Below are 17730 nucleotides of genomic sequence, written 5' to 3'. Positions count from 1 at the left end.
GGGGGCCCACAGAAGTTACACATTGCACATGTTTTCAGACTTTCTCAGTGTACTGATCAGTTGTGCTGGGTTTTTTCCCCCCATCTACAAAAATATTATTTGTTATATAGGATGGCTTCCAGGATGGGGAGAGGGAGGGATACATGGGATACTATGGTGATGTAAGAAACAGAAAGTTTTTTTTAAATTAAAATTAATTTTTTTAAAAGCAGGCTTGTTGTTCAGTACAGGAAAATCTGGTAAAGAGCTTTGTTATCAAGTTACATTGGCACTTTCTTGACAATTTGTGGTCTTGGAGAGTTGCCTGGGAAGGCTAAGAAGTTCTGTCAAAGGTGACCTCAAACCCTGGTATTCCTGTCACTGAGGCCAGCTCTCTTTCATTATGCCATGCTCCTGCTTATCTAAACTTTCTATTTTCCCCAGTGCCATGCAAACCGTAGGAACTTAATAAATGCCTATTGGTCTCGAAAGTACTGCTAACTATTAACAACAATGTGAATGAATGCTCCAGGTTGCTAATTAGCAAGAGAAATGTAAATTGAAACAACTCTGAGCTTTCAACAGACATGCAGAAAACTGACAGAGATGTCAAACATCAGGAACAGCCAATGTCAGATGCATTGGGGAGAGGCAACTCCAATTTTGTTGGTGGAACTGTCCATTGGTAAACATTTTGGAAAGCAATTTGGACTTATGAAAATAAAGTGACTAAAATGTCCATACCCTTTGACCCAGATGGTCCATTGCTAGGTATATACCCCCAAGAGGTTACTGACAAAAAAAAATCTCATATATAGTATATATGGTGTAAATAATTATACACAAATATGCTTACAGCAGCACTTTCTGTGGTACTAATTATAAACTCCTCTGTTTGGCTTTCAAAGCCCTTTATAACTTGGCCCCTTCCTAGCTTTCCACTCTTATTACACCTTATTCCCCTCTATTATCCTGTGATCAAGGGACACTGGCCTCCTTGCTGTTCTTCAAACAAGACACCTCATCTCCTACTCTGGTCATTTTTTTTTTTTTTTTTTTTTTGCTTTTTGGTGAGGCAATCAGGGTTAAGTGACTTGCCCAGGGTCACACAGATAGTAAGTGTCAAGTATCTGAGGCCAGATTTGAACTCAAATCCTCCTGACTCCAAGGCCAGAGCTCTATCCACTGCACCACATAGCTGCCCCCAACTCTGGTCATTTTCAATGGCTGTCTCCATGCCTGGAACTCTCTCCTCAGATCTGTCTCCTGGCCTCCCTGGCTTTCTCCAAGTCCCAGCTTAAATCCCACTAAGACTTTCCTAAGCCCCCTTAATGCTAGTGCTTTTCCTGTATTGATTATCTCCAATTTGTCACATAGATAGAAATAGATATCTTGTTTGTACATAGCTGTTTACATGTTGTCAATTCCATTAGACTGTGAGCTCCTTGAGATCAGACATCATATATTTATCTTTTTCTGGGGGGAGTATTCCCCTCTCTTAGCAATGTCTGGCACATAGTAAGATAACAAATAATAAATATAATTTATTTAATATAAGCAATAAATGCTCATTGTCTGTCTGATGACCACTCTGACTGGGTCTTCCACAGATTTATATTACATAATCTCAGCTGGGCCCTCATTACTGATAGGCAATCATTTTACAGATGAAGAAACTGAGGGGGACAGCTAGGTGGTACAGTGGATAGAGCACAGGCCCTGGAGTTAGAAGGACCTGAGTTCAAATCTGGCCTCAGACACTTGACACCTATTAGCTGTGTGACCCTGGGCAAGTCACTTAACCCTATTGCCTAGCCAAAAAAAAAAAAAGAAAAGAAAAGAAAGAAAGAAAGAAAAAAGAAGAAACTGAAGTATTGAGAGGTTAAAGTCATTTGCCAAGGATCATACAGCTGGAGAATGTCTAAGGTTGAATTTGAACTTAGGTCTTCCTGACTTCAAGTCTTGGAATCTATCCACTGTACCACCTAGTGGCCCTCAATTTATTCTGTCTATATCTTGTTTGTACAAAGTTGTTTGTATGTTGTCTCCCCCATTAGACTGTGGGCTGCTTGAAGGCAAGAGCTGTTTTTTGCATTTATTTATATTCCCATATATCTTCTGTTACTCTCTCCTCTTTCATTCCTGTCTCATGAGGTCCTTCTCCTTGCCAAGGCAAACCCTTCTGCATGCACAAATGATCCATTTCCATCCTGTCTCCTTCAGCAGATTGTCTCCTCTGTCATGTTCACTCTCTTACTTATCTTCAATCTTTCCCTGTCTACTGACTGCTTCTCTACTGCCTACAGACATATCCATATCTCCTACATACTCAAAAAAAACCCCTTCACTTGATCTTCCTATCCTCACTTTCATTCATATCTCTCTTGACTTTTGCAACTAAACTCAAATTTCTATCCTCTCACTCTCTTTTTAACTCTCTATAATCTGGCTTCTGACCCCATCATTGACTGAAATTATTGTCTCCCAAGTTACTAATGATCTCTAATTGCCAAATTCAATGGCCTTTTCTCAGTCTCATTCTTCTTAATCTTTCTTCAGCCATTGACACTGTTGATCACTTAATACTCTCTTCTTTCTAGATATTTGGGACACTATTCTCTCTTGGTTCTCTTCCTGTCTGACTATTCCTTCTCTCTTCTGACACTGCCACCACTCTGGCGCAAATCCTCCTCACCTCAACCCTGGACTACTGCAATAGTCTGATGGTTGGGCTGCCTGCCACAAGCCTCTACCCACTTCAGTTCATCCTCCTCTCAGTTACCAAAGTAATTTTTTTTTTTTTGGTGAGGCAATTGGGGTTAAGTGACTTGCCCAGAGTCACACAGCTAGTGAGTGTTATGTGTCTGAGGTCGGATTTGAACTCTAGTCCTCCTGACTCCAGAGCCGGTACTCTAACCATTCACTGCACCACCGAGCTCCAAAGTAATTTTCTTAAAGTGCAGGCCTGACCATGTCATCTCCCCAGTCAAAATACTCCAGTGGCTCCCTGTTACCTCCAGGATCAAATATAAAATCCTCTGGCATTTAAAACCCTTCATAGCCTAGTCCTCTCTACCTTTCTAGTCTTCTTGCACCTTATACTTTCCCTTACCCTCCAGAGTTCTAGGAGTACCCTTAAGAGGTTGGAATCACCATTTGGCACTCTTGGCTTGAACATCCTTCCCCTCAAGATTATCAACTTATATCATTCAGACAGCCAGCCTTAAGTAACTTTTAGAAAAAGGTATTTCCTAAGGTGGTACAGTAAGAACAGATGGTACAAAACATACCCACTCCACTCCCATACTAAAAGTCTGTGACATACTATACCATCAGCACACAACTGAGTCTAGGAGACTTAGAAAGAGCATGTGGCAAAGGAGTCACTCAGCAGCAACAAGCATTCATTAAACACTATGTTCCAGGCACTATGCTAAGAGTTGAGGATACAAAGAGAGGCCAAAACTTATTCCTTGCCCTCAGGAAGCTCACATTCTAATGGGATGCACAATATGCAAATAACTTTGTTGCTTGGTTGTTTCAGTCTCGTCTGACTCTTTGTGACCCCATTTGAGGTTTTCTTGGTAAAGATACTGGATTGGTTTGCCATTTCTCTTTTCAGCTCATTGTACAGATGAGGAAACTGAGGCAAACAGGGCTGAATGACTGACCCAGGTTCACATAGCTAGTAAGTGTCTGAGGCTGGATTTAAACTTAGATCTTCCTGACTCCGGTTCCAGCACTCTATCCACTGTGCAACCTAGCTGCCCAAACAAACAATTGTGTACATACAAGATATATACAGTGGAAAGGTAATCTCAGATTGAAGGAGTATAACAGGAGTTGGCCTGGGGAAAATCCTTCTTCTTTTTAAATCTAGACCTGTGATCTCTTTTTTTTTTAATTAATTTAATTTATTTTTAGTTTTCAACAATCACTTCCATAAGCTTTTGAGTTTTAAATTTTCTCCCCCTTCCAAACTCCCCCCCCAGATGGCATGCAATCTGATATAGGCTCTACATATACATTCCTATTAAACATATTTTCACATTAGTTATGTTGTAAGGAAGAATTAGAACCAATAGAAGGAACCGCAAGAAAGAGGAAACAAAACAAAACAAGAAAAAAAAGAGCAAATAGTATGCTTCGATCTATATTCAAATTCCATAGTTCTTTCTTTGGATGTGGATAGCATTTTCCATCATGAGATTTTTGGAGATGTCTTAGATCCTTGAATTGCTGAGAAGGGCTAAGTCTATTAACGTTAGTTATCTCACAATATGGGTGTTACTGTGTACAACGTTCTCCTGGTTCTGCTCACTTCACTCAGCATCAGTCCATGCAAGTCTTTCCAGGTTTTTCTGAAGTCCACCTGCTCATCATTTCTTATAGCACAATAGTATTCCATTACATTCATATACCACAACTTGTTCAGCCATTCCCCAATTGATGGGCATCCCCACGATTTCCAATTCTTTGCCACCACAAAAAGAGCTGCTATAAATATTTTTGTACATGTGGGTCCTTTTCCCATTTTGATAATTTCTTTGGGATACAGCCCTAGAAGTACTATTGCTGGGTCAAAGGGTATGCACATGTTTATAGCCCTTTGGGCACAGCTCCAAATTACTCTCCAAAATGGTTGGATCAGTTCACAACTCCACCAATAATGCATTTGTGTTCCAATTTTCCCACACCTTCTCCAACATTTATTATTTTCCTGTTTTGTCATGTTGGCCAATCTGATAGGTGTGATGTGGTACCTCAGAGTTGTTTTGATTTGCATTTCTCTAATCAATAATGATTTAGAGAATTTTTTCATATGACTATAGATAGCTTTAATTTCTTCATCTGAAAACTGTCTATTCATATCATTTGATCATTTCTGAATTGGAGAATGACTTGTATTCTTATAAATTTGACTTAGTTCTCTATATATTTTAGAAATGAGGCCCTTATCAAAGACAGTGGTTGTAAAAATTCTTTCCCAGTTTTCTTCTTCCCTCCTAATCTTGGTTGCATTGGCTTTGTTTGTGCAAAAACTTTTCAATTTAATGTAATCAAAATTATCCATTTTGTATTTCATAATGTTCTCTATCTCTTGTTTGGTCATAAATTCTTTTGTTCTCCATAAATCTGACAGGTAGACTATTCCTTGGTCTCCCAGTTTGCTTATAGTATCGGCCTTTATAGCTAAATCATGAACCCATTTTGACTTTATTTTGGAATATGGTGTAAGATTTTGGTCTATGCCCAGTTTCTGTCACACTATTTTCCAGTTTTCCCAGCAGTTTTTGTCAAATAGTGAGTTCTTAAACCAGAAGCTGGGGTCTTTGGGTTTATCAAACAGTAGATTACTATAGTCATTGACTACTGTGTCTTGCATACTTAACCTATTCCATTGATTCACCACTCTATTTCTTAGCCAGTACCAAGTACTTTTGATGATTGCTGCTTTATAATATAATTTAAGATCTGGAATGGCTAAGCCACCTTCCCTAGCATTTCTTTTCATTAGTTCCCTTGATATTCTGGACTTTTTGTTTTTCCAAATGAATCTTGTTATTTTTTCTAGCTCTATAAAATAATTTTTGGTAGTTTGATTGGTATGGCACTGAATACATAAATTAATAGACCTGTGATTTCATTAATGCAGGGAGCTGTAGAGTAAGGAAACTTTCTCTACAAATGCAAATTAACAACTGTTCTGAAATTTAGTTTTAGAGTTGCCTGAGGTTCTGAGAAATTGTAACTTCCCCAAGGTCATGTAGTCAGTATCGTCAGGTGCAGGACTTGTTTTGGCTCCCAGACCTGCCTTCTGTTGGTTATGCCATGCTGCCTCTCATTATATGACGTGTTTCTGAAAACAATGCCTCCCCTCCAAAGAAATCAAGCTTAAAAATAAATGAAGCTCAAGGTGACAGCAGGACCGTTTGTCCAAGGGCTGAGTTGTGTAGGTAACAAAAAACAGCTACCAGTTATGATGACAAATATTCAAAATAGTCAGGCAAATTTATTACCATTTCTCTATTTCTAAAGCACCCTTAGAGAAAGTCATAAATGGGCTCACCCTGTGTTCACTCAAGTCTAGTAGAGCTGTCATGCTACGAGGATCCAGATCTTCATGGATAATAGCTTTTGGTTTTTGTTTTAAAATAAGGCTCTGTTTGATTTGTTAGCTAGCTCCTGCTATAAAATATTTTGCTCATTGTGGCTTCGGCTCTTCAAGCTTACCTTTTAGTCCATGTAATCTTTTTTTTTTTCTTTTCAGCCTTTAAAAAATTAGCTTTCTCATATACCAATGTCACATTTACTTCTGTGCCGTAACTTTGTTTCTTTCGTTATGTCTTTTTCTTTTGAGCAACCTCATCTTCTGGCTAAGGATCACTTTGTTCCTTTTTAGGATTATCTCAACATGGCAAGGTGAATCCATGCTGGGGTTGGTTTGGCCATGAGCCTTTTAGATATGCCTCTTTATTTTGGGAGCCTTGGATATGTTACATGTGCTCCATGACAAGAGAGAATCCATAATCAAATCCTTCGGTTCTGTGCACATGCAGCAAGAACTCAGCACTCTTTTGGGGCCAACAGCCCTACGTCCAGGCCCACTGTTGGGCATACCTGCCAAGGCCACCGTTCTATGGATGGAAAGGAACACATTGTTTCCTTATTGTGACATCTTTTAAATACTTGCTAGCTTTTTGGATATGTATCCCCTCAATGGCTTGGATAGTTCCAGGAGTGTTCTTGAAGTGAACTCAGAGATTTGAACCCCACTATCTGAATCAAGGAAATAACTCACAACTTTAAATTATTATCTAGAATGGCCCAAGGGAAGAATAATCTATTCTTTGATACATTTTTAGTACAATTCTTTTCCAACACTAGTTTCTTGCGCATGATATTTCATAAATATGTCAGTTCCAGAAATTAGTGTCAAAGATGTCCTCATTGTCAAATAGTGAGTTCTTAAACCAGAAGCTGGGGTCTTTGGGTCATTTCTTAATGACCACCTTTCCTCCTGGATCTTGAAGATGCTAGAGAACATTTCACCCAGGTTCTGAGAGATAATCTTGGCAGTGGAGAGAGGGAGGTGGCAGGGCCAGAGTTCTGTACGAGCAGATGGCAACCTGAACAGTGTCTGAGGTGAGAGTAGAGAGTATGGGGAAGGGATAATGGATGGGAAAATCTCTACATTCTTTCAAATATTTTGTCTGCACCATTAGGTTAATGGTCTTCAACACCTTTTTTTTTTGGCTAGGCAATGAGGTTAAGTTACTTGCCCAGGGTCACACAGCTAGTAAATGTCAAGTGTCTGAGGCTGGATTTGAACTCAGGTCCTCCTGACTCCAGGGCTGGTGCTCTATCCAGCGTGCCACCTAACTGCCCATTTTTTTTTTAAAATTTTCAACACTGTCTTATAAATTTGCAACTAGGTAGCTCAGTAGATAGAGCACTGGATCTGGAATGAGGAAGATGAGTTTAAATACAGCCTGAGGCACTTACTAGCTGTGTAACACAGGGCAAGTCACTTAAACTTCTGTTTGCCTCAGTCTCCTCAACTGTAAAATAATAACAGCACCTACCTCATGGGGTTGTTGTGAGGATAAAAATGAGATAATATCTATAAAGTGCCTTGCAAACTTTAAAATGCTATATAAATGCTAATTATTATGGTTATTGTTATTTATTATTGTTGCAGTTATTAATCAACTTGCCAGCACTAGGTATAGAGGTATTACAGATATGGTTATTGTACTTCTTGACAAAACCAACACAGAGAATTAGAACAAACAATCATCGACAATTCTGACATCAACATGAGTTCCAATCATGGTTTGCCATTTTTTTGACCATGGAGCACATCTTGCCCTGGACAAAGTCCATTCTATGGAAACTGGTCTCTAGCCTCGGCTTCACTTTTTTCACCTTTGTGGAGATCCTTGCGCCCAAGAAATCTTCCACAAAAGGAAACAGATGAAGTAGAATTATGAAATTCTACCGGAAGAGAGATTGCTCCTCAACCTTCTTGACCACTCTGCAGCCTTTGATGCTGTCATTTGCCTTCTCCTTGATTCTTCTCTCTACGTTGCCATGACACTCTTCTGTCCTACTTCTCCTTCTGCCTGCCTGACCATTCTTTTTCAGTCTTTTTTGCTAGAACTTCATCTAGGCCATACCTATTTTAACCCTGGGTGCCCCTCAAGTCTCTCTCCTGGGCCCTCTTCTCTTCTTTGTCTATACTGTTTCATTTTGTGATTCTATTAACTTCTATGGTCTCAATAATTATTTCTATGCTGATGACTCTCAAATCTTCTTATCCCACACTAACCTCTCTCTTAACCTCTAGACTCACATCTCTAATTGCCTATTAGACATCTCACTATCCCATAGACATCCTAAACTCAATACATCCAAATCCAAACTGATTATCTTTCCCCCAAACCTTTCCCTTTTCTGAACTTCCCTATTACTATCAAGGGCATCACCATCCCGCCTATCACCCAGGTCCAAAACCTTGGTGTCATCCTTAACTCCTTATTCTCTCTCATACCGCCCCCCCCAAACCCTATCAATTTTTATCATTTTTTTAAGTGTAAGAAGTTGAAATGTCTTTTATTTTTAACTTGATTATTTTATTTATTTTGTTAAATATTTTCCAATTACATGTAGAGTAATTTTTTAGGAGGCAGAACCAAGATGGTGGAAAAAAGCCAGGAAGTTGCCTGAACTCTCCCCAGTTTCCCTCAGAAGCAATGTTAAATCAAGCCTCTAAATGGATTCTGGAGTGACAGAACCTACGAAAAGATAGAGTAAAATAATTTTCCAGCTTAAGGTAACTTAGAAATACTTCAGGAAAGGTCTGTCTCACTTGGGCAAAAGGGGAGCACAGCCAAGTGCAGACAGTGTCCTGGTGTCCAGGCAAGCCAGTGGGAGGCTCTTAGCCACAGCACAGATCAGCACCAAGGCCCCTCAGTCCTGGCTCAGCAGACCAGCAGCATAGCAGGCCAGCTGTGAGGCCTCCAGTCCCAGCACAGAAGGCAAACTTCCAGGCTCAGAATCCCCAGCATAACAGGCATGAGTAGGCCAGGCCACCCCAGCACAGTGGGCAAGCTGCTAGCACCTGAGGCCCCAGCACAGAAAGCCAGTGACCAGGCCCCTGGCCTCCAGCACAAGAAGCTTGGGACAGTGCTCCCTGTGCCCCAGGAGCAGAGCTCAACTTTAAAAGTCATGAAATAAGCTAAAAAGTGAGCAAAAAACCAGAAAAGAGCCCTGACTATAGAAAGCTACTATGGTAACAGGGAAGATAAAAACACAAACTCAGAAGAGGACAACAATGTCAAAATGCCTACATGTGAGGCCTCAAAGGGGAATATGAATTGGCCTCAAGCTGAAAAAACCTTCTTGGAAGAGCTCAAAAAGGATTTTAAAAATCATATAAGAGAGGTAGAAGAAATATTGGGAAAATAAATGAGAGTTATGCAAAAGAGAATCAACAGCTTAGAAATAAAGGACAAAAATTCACTGAAGAAAATTGAAGAACATAATTCCTTAAAAATTAGAATTGGGCAAGTGGAAGCTAATGATTCTATGAGACATCAAGAATCAGTCAAACAAAATCAAAAGAAAGAAAAAATAGAAGAAAATGTAAAATACCTCATTGGAAAAACAATTAACTTGGAAAATAGAGCCAGAGGAGATAATTCAAGAATTATTAGACTACCTGAAAGCCATGATCAAAAAAAGAGCCTGGATAATATCTTTCAAGAAATTATTAAGGAAAACTGCCCTGATATCTTAGAACCAGAGGGTTAAATAGTCATTGAAAGAATCCAACAATCACCTCCTGAAAGAGATCCCAAAATGAAAACTCCAAGGAATATTTTAGCCAAATTCCAGAATTATCAGGTCAAGGAAAAAATACTGCAAGCAGCCAGAAAGAAACAATTCAAATATCAAGGGAGTCACAGTCAGGACTACATAGGACTTAGCAGCTTCTGCATTAAAGGATTGGAAGGCTTGAAATATGATATTCTGGAAGGCAAAGGAACTTGGATTGCAGCCAAGAATTACCTACCTAGCAAAACTGAGCATAATATTTCAGGGGAAAAGATGGATATTCAACAAAATAGGGGACTTTCAAACTTTCCAGATGAAAAGACCAGAGTTGAACATAAAATTCAGTCTTCACATACAAGACTCAATAGAAGCATAAAAAGGTAAACAGGAAAGGAAAAAAACAACAATTATTCAATAAGGTTAAACTCTTTACATACCTACACAGGAAGATGATACTGGTAACTCTTGAGAATTGTATCTTTATTAGGGCAGTTGAAGTATTATACATAGACAGAAGGTGTTGGTATAAGTTGACTTTGATGTGATGATATAAAAAAATTAAGGGGCAAAAAAAGGATTGTATTGGAAGAAGAGGAAAGAGGGAGGCAGAATAGGATAAATTATATCACATGAAGAGGCTCAAAGACCTATTACAGTAGAAGGAAAGAAGGGAGGGGAGTGAGCATTGTTTGAACCTTACTCTCATCAGATTTGGCTCAAAGAGGGAATAATATACCCACTCATTGGGTATAGAAATTCATCTTACCCTATAAGGAAGTAGGAGGATAAAGGGGAAAGAAAAAGGAGAGGGGGCTGATAGAAGGGAGGGCAGATTGAGAGAGGCAGTGATCAGAAGAAAAACTCTGATGAGGAGGGACAGGGTGAAAGGGGAAAGAAAAGGATAAACGGGGGGAAAATAGGATGAAGGGAAATACACAGTTAGTAATCATAACTGTGAATGTGAATGGGATGAACTCTCACATAAAACAGAAGCAGATTGCAGAGTGGATTAAAAAACATAATCCTGCAATATGTTGTTTACAATAAACACATTTGAAGCAGAGAGATGCACACAGAGTAAAGGTAAAACACTGGAGCAGAATATATTATGCTTCAGCTGAAGTAAAAAAAGCAGGGGTATCAATCCTGATCTCAGACAAAGCAAAAGGAAAAATAGATCTAATTGCTGTAATCTAATTAAATCTAATTAATTTATTTATCTAATTAAAAAAGATAAGGAAGGAAATTACATCTTGCCAAAAGGTACATAGACAATGAAGTAATATCAATACTAAATGTATATGCACCAAGTGGTACAGCATCCAGATTCTTAGAGGAGAAATTAAGTGAGTTACAGGAAGAAATAGACAGCAAAACTATACTAGTGGGGGACCTCAGCCTCTCTCTCTCAGAACTAGATAAATCTAACCACAATATAAACAAGAAAGAAGTTAAGAATAGAATTTTAGAAAAGTTAGATATAGTAGATCTCTGGAGAAAACTGAATGGGGATAGAAAAGAATATACCTTTTATTCAGCATTACATGGCACCTACTTTATATGTAATTGAAAAAAAATACTATTAAATGAGGGAAAAAAGAAAAAGAAAAACTTTTTAATAATCTTTTTTAAAATTTTGAGTTCCAAATTCTCTTTCTCCCTCCCATCCCTCCCCCCATCCTTGAGTAGGCAAGCAATTTGTTATTGATTATATATGTGAAATCATTCAAAACATCAATTTTGCTTTTGGAACATCTCTTGTACATGCCTCTTTCTTTTCTCTGACATGCCAGTGCAAAACCTCATCGCTTTATATCTGACTATTGCCATGGCTAGTTGGACTCCCCACCTCCAGTCTCCCTCTACTCCATCCCATCCTCCACTCAGCTATCAAATTAGTCTTCCTAAAGCACAAATCTGATCTTATCAACTCCCCCCCTTTCATTCAAAAAACTCCAGTGGCTCCCTATAACCTTTAGGATCAAATATAATATCCTCTGTTTGGCATTCAAAGCCCTTCACATTCTGGTCTTCTGCCTTTCCAGTCTTCTTATACCTTATTCTCCCTCCCCCAATCCTTGTACTCTTCAATGCAGTGATACTGTCCTTGCAGTTCTTCGAATGTCTCCAGACACCAGGCATTTTCAGTGGCTGTCCCCCCTGCCTGTAAAGTTCTCCCTCTTCCCCTCTTCCTCTTGACCTCCCTCAAGTCCCAGCTAAGACCTCTGAGAATCTCAGATTCTCTGAGAATCCTTTCCTGAAATCCCTTAATGCTAATTTTCCCCTTCTTTTTTCCCTTCATCTTCAATTTATCCTATATATAGCTTGTTTGTGTATAGTTATTTATTTATCATCTCCTCCATTAGCTTGTGAACTCCTTGAGATGAGGGTCTGTTTTTGGTATTCTGGTATATCTCCAATGCTTAGGACAATGCCTGGCACATAGGAGGTGCTTAATAAATGTTTATCCATGCTCTTACTTTTCTCTAATCTCTGGGTTTTTTTTTTTTTTTTTTTTAGGCAATTGGGGTTAAGTGGGGTTAACTGGGGTTAAGTGACTTGCCCAGGGTCACACAGCTAGTAAGTGTCAAGTGTTTGGTCTGAGCCCAGATTTGAACTCAGGTCCTCCTGACTTCAGGGCTGGGGCTCTATCCACTTCACCACCTAGCTGCCCCTCCTTTTCACTTTCACTGTGTACAACTATGTAATCACAGTATGCTGTCAGTGAGTCAGTAAACATTTACTAAATGCCTGCTAGGAGCTTACAGTCAAATGGGGAAGACAACATGCAAACAACTATGTACAATCAAAGTATATATAGAATAAGTTGGAAATAATCAATAGTGGGAGGGGATTGGGAAAGGCTTGGGCAGCTAGGTGGCACAGTGGATAGAGTGCTGGCCCTGGGAGTCAAAAGATTTTGAGTTCAAATCCAGCTTTAGACAGTTACTAGCTGTGTGACACTGGGCAAGTCATTTAACCCTGTGTGCCTCAGTTTCCTCATCTGTAAAATGATCTGGAGAAGGAAAGGTCAAACCACTCCAGTATCTTTGCCAAGAAAACTCCAAATGGGGTCTTAGAGAGTCAGATATGACTAAAACAACTTAATAGCAATAATGGGAAAGGCTTCCTGTGGAAGGTGGGATTTTAACTTGGTGAAGGAAGCCAGGGAAGATGGGAAGTAGAGATGGGGCAGGAGAGCACTTCAGGCATGTAGGACAGCCAGGGAAAATACCCAGAGTTGGGAGTGTAGTATCTTGTACAAGGAACATAGTTTTAAAATGTAATATGATCTATGTTTTATTGTATTTTATTGATTTTGTTAAATATACAAATTAAAATGTAATTGAAGTATATTTAATAAAATCAATAAAAATACAACAAAACATAGATCATGTTATATTTCAAAACTAGGTCATCTGCAGCCTGCAGGGATCCTCATGTACAGATTAAGGGCCTCCATTTGAGTTTGACACCACTGGTCTAGGGGATTAAGGTTCGGACCAGTGCCATAGCTTCCTGGTTGCCTATTCTTAGTATCCGAGTAGTTGGCATTTCTCAGCCATGAAAGACTTCCCTCTGAAGCCCAAGTCAACATATTCTTCTGACCATTGTGTCAAATTCAAGGACAAGGGGAGCTGTGCCCAAATGAACCAAATAAATATCCTTCCCATGTTATTGTTGAGGAAATAGCAACAAAAATTCATTTGGCATATGTCATATGGTCTAGGAATGTCTCATTTCATTCCATTTGGAAATAAAACATTTCATAAACTAATTACAAATACAGCTCATTATATACTCCCACCAAGAGTTTACTCTGGAAAGATCTGCAAATATAGCTTAGGTAGAGCTTGTGTTTCAATTCCCTTTAAGGTTCTTAATTCCTTCTTCACTCCATGTGACCCATAAGGAAACCTTCTCACATTATATTTTAATAAACCTTTTCTATAAGAAATGTAATTAAAAGGAAATAATAGTAAAGCTAGAAGCAGTGACATGGGTCATGCCTTTCAAATAAAGGTCAGGTTTTTCTGGGTTCAGCAGCAGTCTCCGCTAATAGCTGAATTCACATATTCACTCTACCCAAAGACACAAAGCCCAGCTGGTTGGCAGAGGGGAGAACTCTGTCTGTCCCCTGCCCCCAAATATAATGATCATACAGTTGTTGAATAAACTGTCTTACTGCACCCCATGTAGCATGCAAATAGTTCATCAGAGGAGTCAGGGTCACAAGCCACATCAATCTTCTCCCTGGAATCTCTGCCCAGCAACTGGCTAAACCATCTCAGCGTCTCCTCTGGCTTAGCCCCAACAGATCTTTTTCATGTCTCCAATATCTAGGACAGCCTTGGCCTCTGACCCCTAGACACTCAAGAAAGAGATAGAGAGTCATTTGCTACGCAAAGGTGACCCCTGCCCACCTGGCAGTATCTCTCTCTCTGTCTTTCTCTCTCTCTGTCCCTCACATCCCCCCTTACCTCATTTGCATGTGGTGGTCTGGCATGACTGAATCACTAAAGTCCACTCTGTATTTTTAAAGAGCACATTCAATATGATAATTCATGGCATTCCTGTCACGTTCAAGTTTGAGTGCTTCTTTTCAACCCTATTCCCACTTTCCAGAGTACAAAGGTATGAAGAAGGGGGAATGGGAACCAGAAAAGTACAAGAGAATAATTTCCTATACAAGGGGATGCTCCTGGCTTTGGTCATTTGCTTGTTTCTATCAACTACTATGGATCTTCCTTAGAGGGCAAAAGATTGTGTGAGGCCCTTTTGCATCCATTGTGTTCACTCTGCATCACAGGTCTTTCCGTGTTTTTCTGAATTTTCCTTATCTGTCATTTGTTCAGCCATTGCTCAATTGTTGGGCACGTGTTTTCTTCTCCAGTTTTTGATACCACAAATAATGCAGCCATGAACGTTTTTTGCACTTATGGGTTTTCTCTTGCTATTCTAGCACACCAGAACTGAGGTACAGCCCACAGTGGCTGGAGTACTACTCACCCATTGTCCTGTACTCAGGCAGGCAGTTTGGACCAGCTTCAGTCATCTATCCTTTGTTAAGAAGTGGCACCCTTTCTCATTAATTCTCCCAACCCAGCTGCCCAGGGACTGTTTTAATATAGTAAATTAGATTATAATTCACAAGTCTAAGGGGTTCCCCAAAAGGCAGGAGTAAAAGAAATACTCAATGCACAACCTAAATCAGGTCATGGCACAGGTAATTGATTCTTACACATAAAAAGAAATGCTGAGCATAAAAGCATCACAGCATTCATTAACAGAATAATTAAAACAGAATCCAGCAACAACAGTAAAATTACTGTTACCATCTGCTGAAAGGTTAATATTTAAAGTTCATCAGAACACAATGAAGTTTTCAGGACTGCATTTTACATTTCATCTTGCCTGGGTACAAATCACAGTTTATAATTTACTGGTAGAGGATATGCTGGTGGTAGGCCAATACTCTTATTGGTGGTCATCTTCTACAATGCAGAAGCTTCCCCTGCCATCACCCAGTTTCAACTAGGGCTATAGGACCTTTTGAACTCATAATGACCCATCCAATCTGGGACACACCCTCCCCAGGGAACCCATTTTCCCAAGATCAGGAAGAAACAAATAGAAAAGGCGAAAAGCCACCCAGGGGCCTTGATCCAAGCAGACCTAGTTGAGTCTATGTGGCAGCAGGATTGCCCTGAGCCTAGGGTAGACTAAGATGCATCCTTCTTTATCCCTCACTAGAGTCACATGATGCTGCCTGAAGAGGAATAGCCAAGAAGGCCTGAGTCAGAAACCCTTTCTTCCTTGAAAAGGCATAGCACCTGGTCTCCCTGCTGGGGATGACCAAGGGATCACTCAGAGTTTTCCATGTCACTTTGAAATGTCAAGCTCTTTCAGTTCTGAACCTGAGCTACTACATGCCCAGAAGTAGTCTGTCAGGCAGTGGACCTTGCAAGACAGGTAGTTCTGAGCATGCTCTCTGGAAGGGAGAGGGGGCTGGCCCATGCTACACTCTCAATAACCTACTTGGGGTATAGTCCCAGTATCAGTGAAGACTTAAGATGAGGAGTGGTGTGACTAGAGCTATGAACAAGAAATATTGGTCCATCATTGGGATAAAGGATGAATTAGAGGAGGGGAGAGTGAAAGAAAGACCTGTTAGGAGGCTACTGCAATCACCCAGTACTACATGGTTGGCAGTGGGATTGGGAAGTAATTTAGGATTCCAGAGATGTTCCAAAAGTAGAATCAACAGGACTTGGCCCCTGGTTGTATATGAAACATAAGGGAGAGGGATAGTTAAAGATAAATAACCTCAGGGTTTTTTAGCATAGGAGAGGAGGGGATGACTGTGCCACTGACAAAAATATTCATTGAAAGTAGTAAATTTTGGGGGAAAGAGAATAAGTTAGGTTTCAGTGGGTAAGCAGGGATTTAGAAGGCATTTGGTGAAAGGTCACAGTGCTACTTAAGCTACAAAAGTTGTGTATTTGAGGAGACCAGTTTCACCAGAGTGGTGGGTTATTATGGCAAATAGGAGGGGGATAAAACTGGAAAGATAAAAGGCGGCAGATGAGGGAGGGCCGTGATTATTGGGATGATGAGTACCTCTGGAGGAAGTGACAGCAAACGCCACTAGAGATTTCTGAACAGAACAGTCACAGTGTCTCAGAGGTGTGCATTAAGAGTGGTCTGGCCACTCTTAGGCAGGATGAATGGAAAGGGAAGAAAGAGACAAGAAGGAGAAACATCAATTAGGAGACTACTGATAGAATCTAGGGGTGGGGAAATGATATCCTTGACTTGGGTGAGTGTGTTGGAAATGGAAGGGAGGGGCAGAATTTAAGAGATAAGACAAAGAAAATCTCTACAGGACTCAGCAAATCCTAAGAAATGGCAGGGGCTGGGGTGGGAAGGTAAGGTTTTTGAGCTGCATCCAAATGATATAAACACAAAGGGGGATCCCAGGAGTGTGGAGCTGGTTTAGGGAGAAAAGGGCTGATCATAGGATCACAGATTTATTTATAGCTGGATAGAGCTTAGAGCCACTTGGTTGAACATCTTTTTTTTTTTTTTTTGTATTGGTTGAACATCTTTCAGCTAAGGAAACTGAGGTGCAAAGAAGAGACATGACTTACATTGTCACATTGGTAGTAAGCAGAAGAACTGTGATTTGAACCCAAGTCCTCTGATCTTAAAGCCAGGATTCCTTTCACTAGGGCACTTTTAGGATGTTAATTAAATTCATTATGCATTTAGTAAATGTCTACTGTAAGCAAGACACTGTGCTAGGCACTGGGAATACAAAGTAAAGAATTAAAATAGTGATTGCCTTCAAGAAGTAATCGGAGGATGGGTGCAGGGTCTGTCCAATGAAGGGCTCAGTCTTTAGAGTGTCCACGGTATTCTTAGCCTGTTGTATGTTCATATAGAGGCTTGGGGAGCCTGCTTCTGGAAAGTATGTGATGGAGGGGCCCTTTCCTTCCACAATACAGTGCCTGTTCAGGTATTCCTGGAGGATTTCTTATCAGGTTGATTGAATGGTGTCAAAATGCCTTTTAATTGTCTGTAGGACAGGAACTGAATGTATACACAAAACACTTGAAGAGTTAAATTTTGATTTTCCAGGTTGGATCACAGCAAAGCAATAACTGCTATGGACCTTCCAGTGGGGAAAGATGTAGTGGCAGTAGAAAATAAAGCTGCCTGTTCCAACTGCCACCAGCTACCTTGTCTCCTCCCTTCCAGGCCACCATGATTACATGAACATTGTGGCTTCCTCTCCCTTTTCTATCTCTGTTGTGTTTTAGTCTTTTCTGATCTTAGGTGAATGAGTATCCAAAGATGAGACAACCTCGTGTTCTTAAAAAAGCTCATCAGAGAAGATGACTAAACAAA

Source organism: Vombatus ursinus, unplaced genomic scaffold (assembly GCF_900497805.2).
Source record: "Vombatus ursinus unplaced genomic scaffold, bare-nosed wombat genome assembly UNPS02014785.1, whole genome shotgun sequence".
NCBI classification, from domain to species: Eukaryota; Metazoa; Chordata; class Mammalia; order Diprotodontia; family Vombatidae; genus Vombatus; species Vombatus ursinus.
This window is presented reverse-complemented; position numbering follows the sequence as displayed.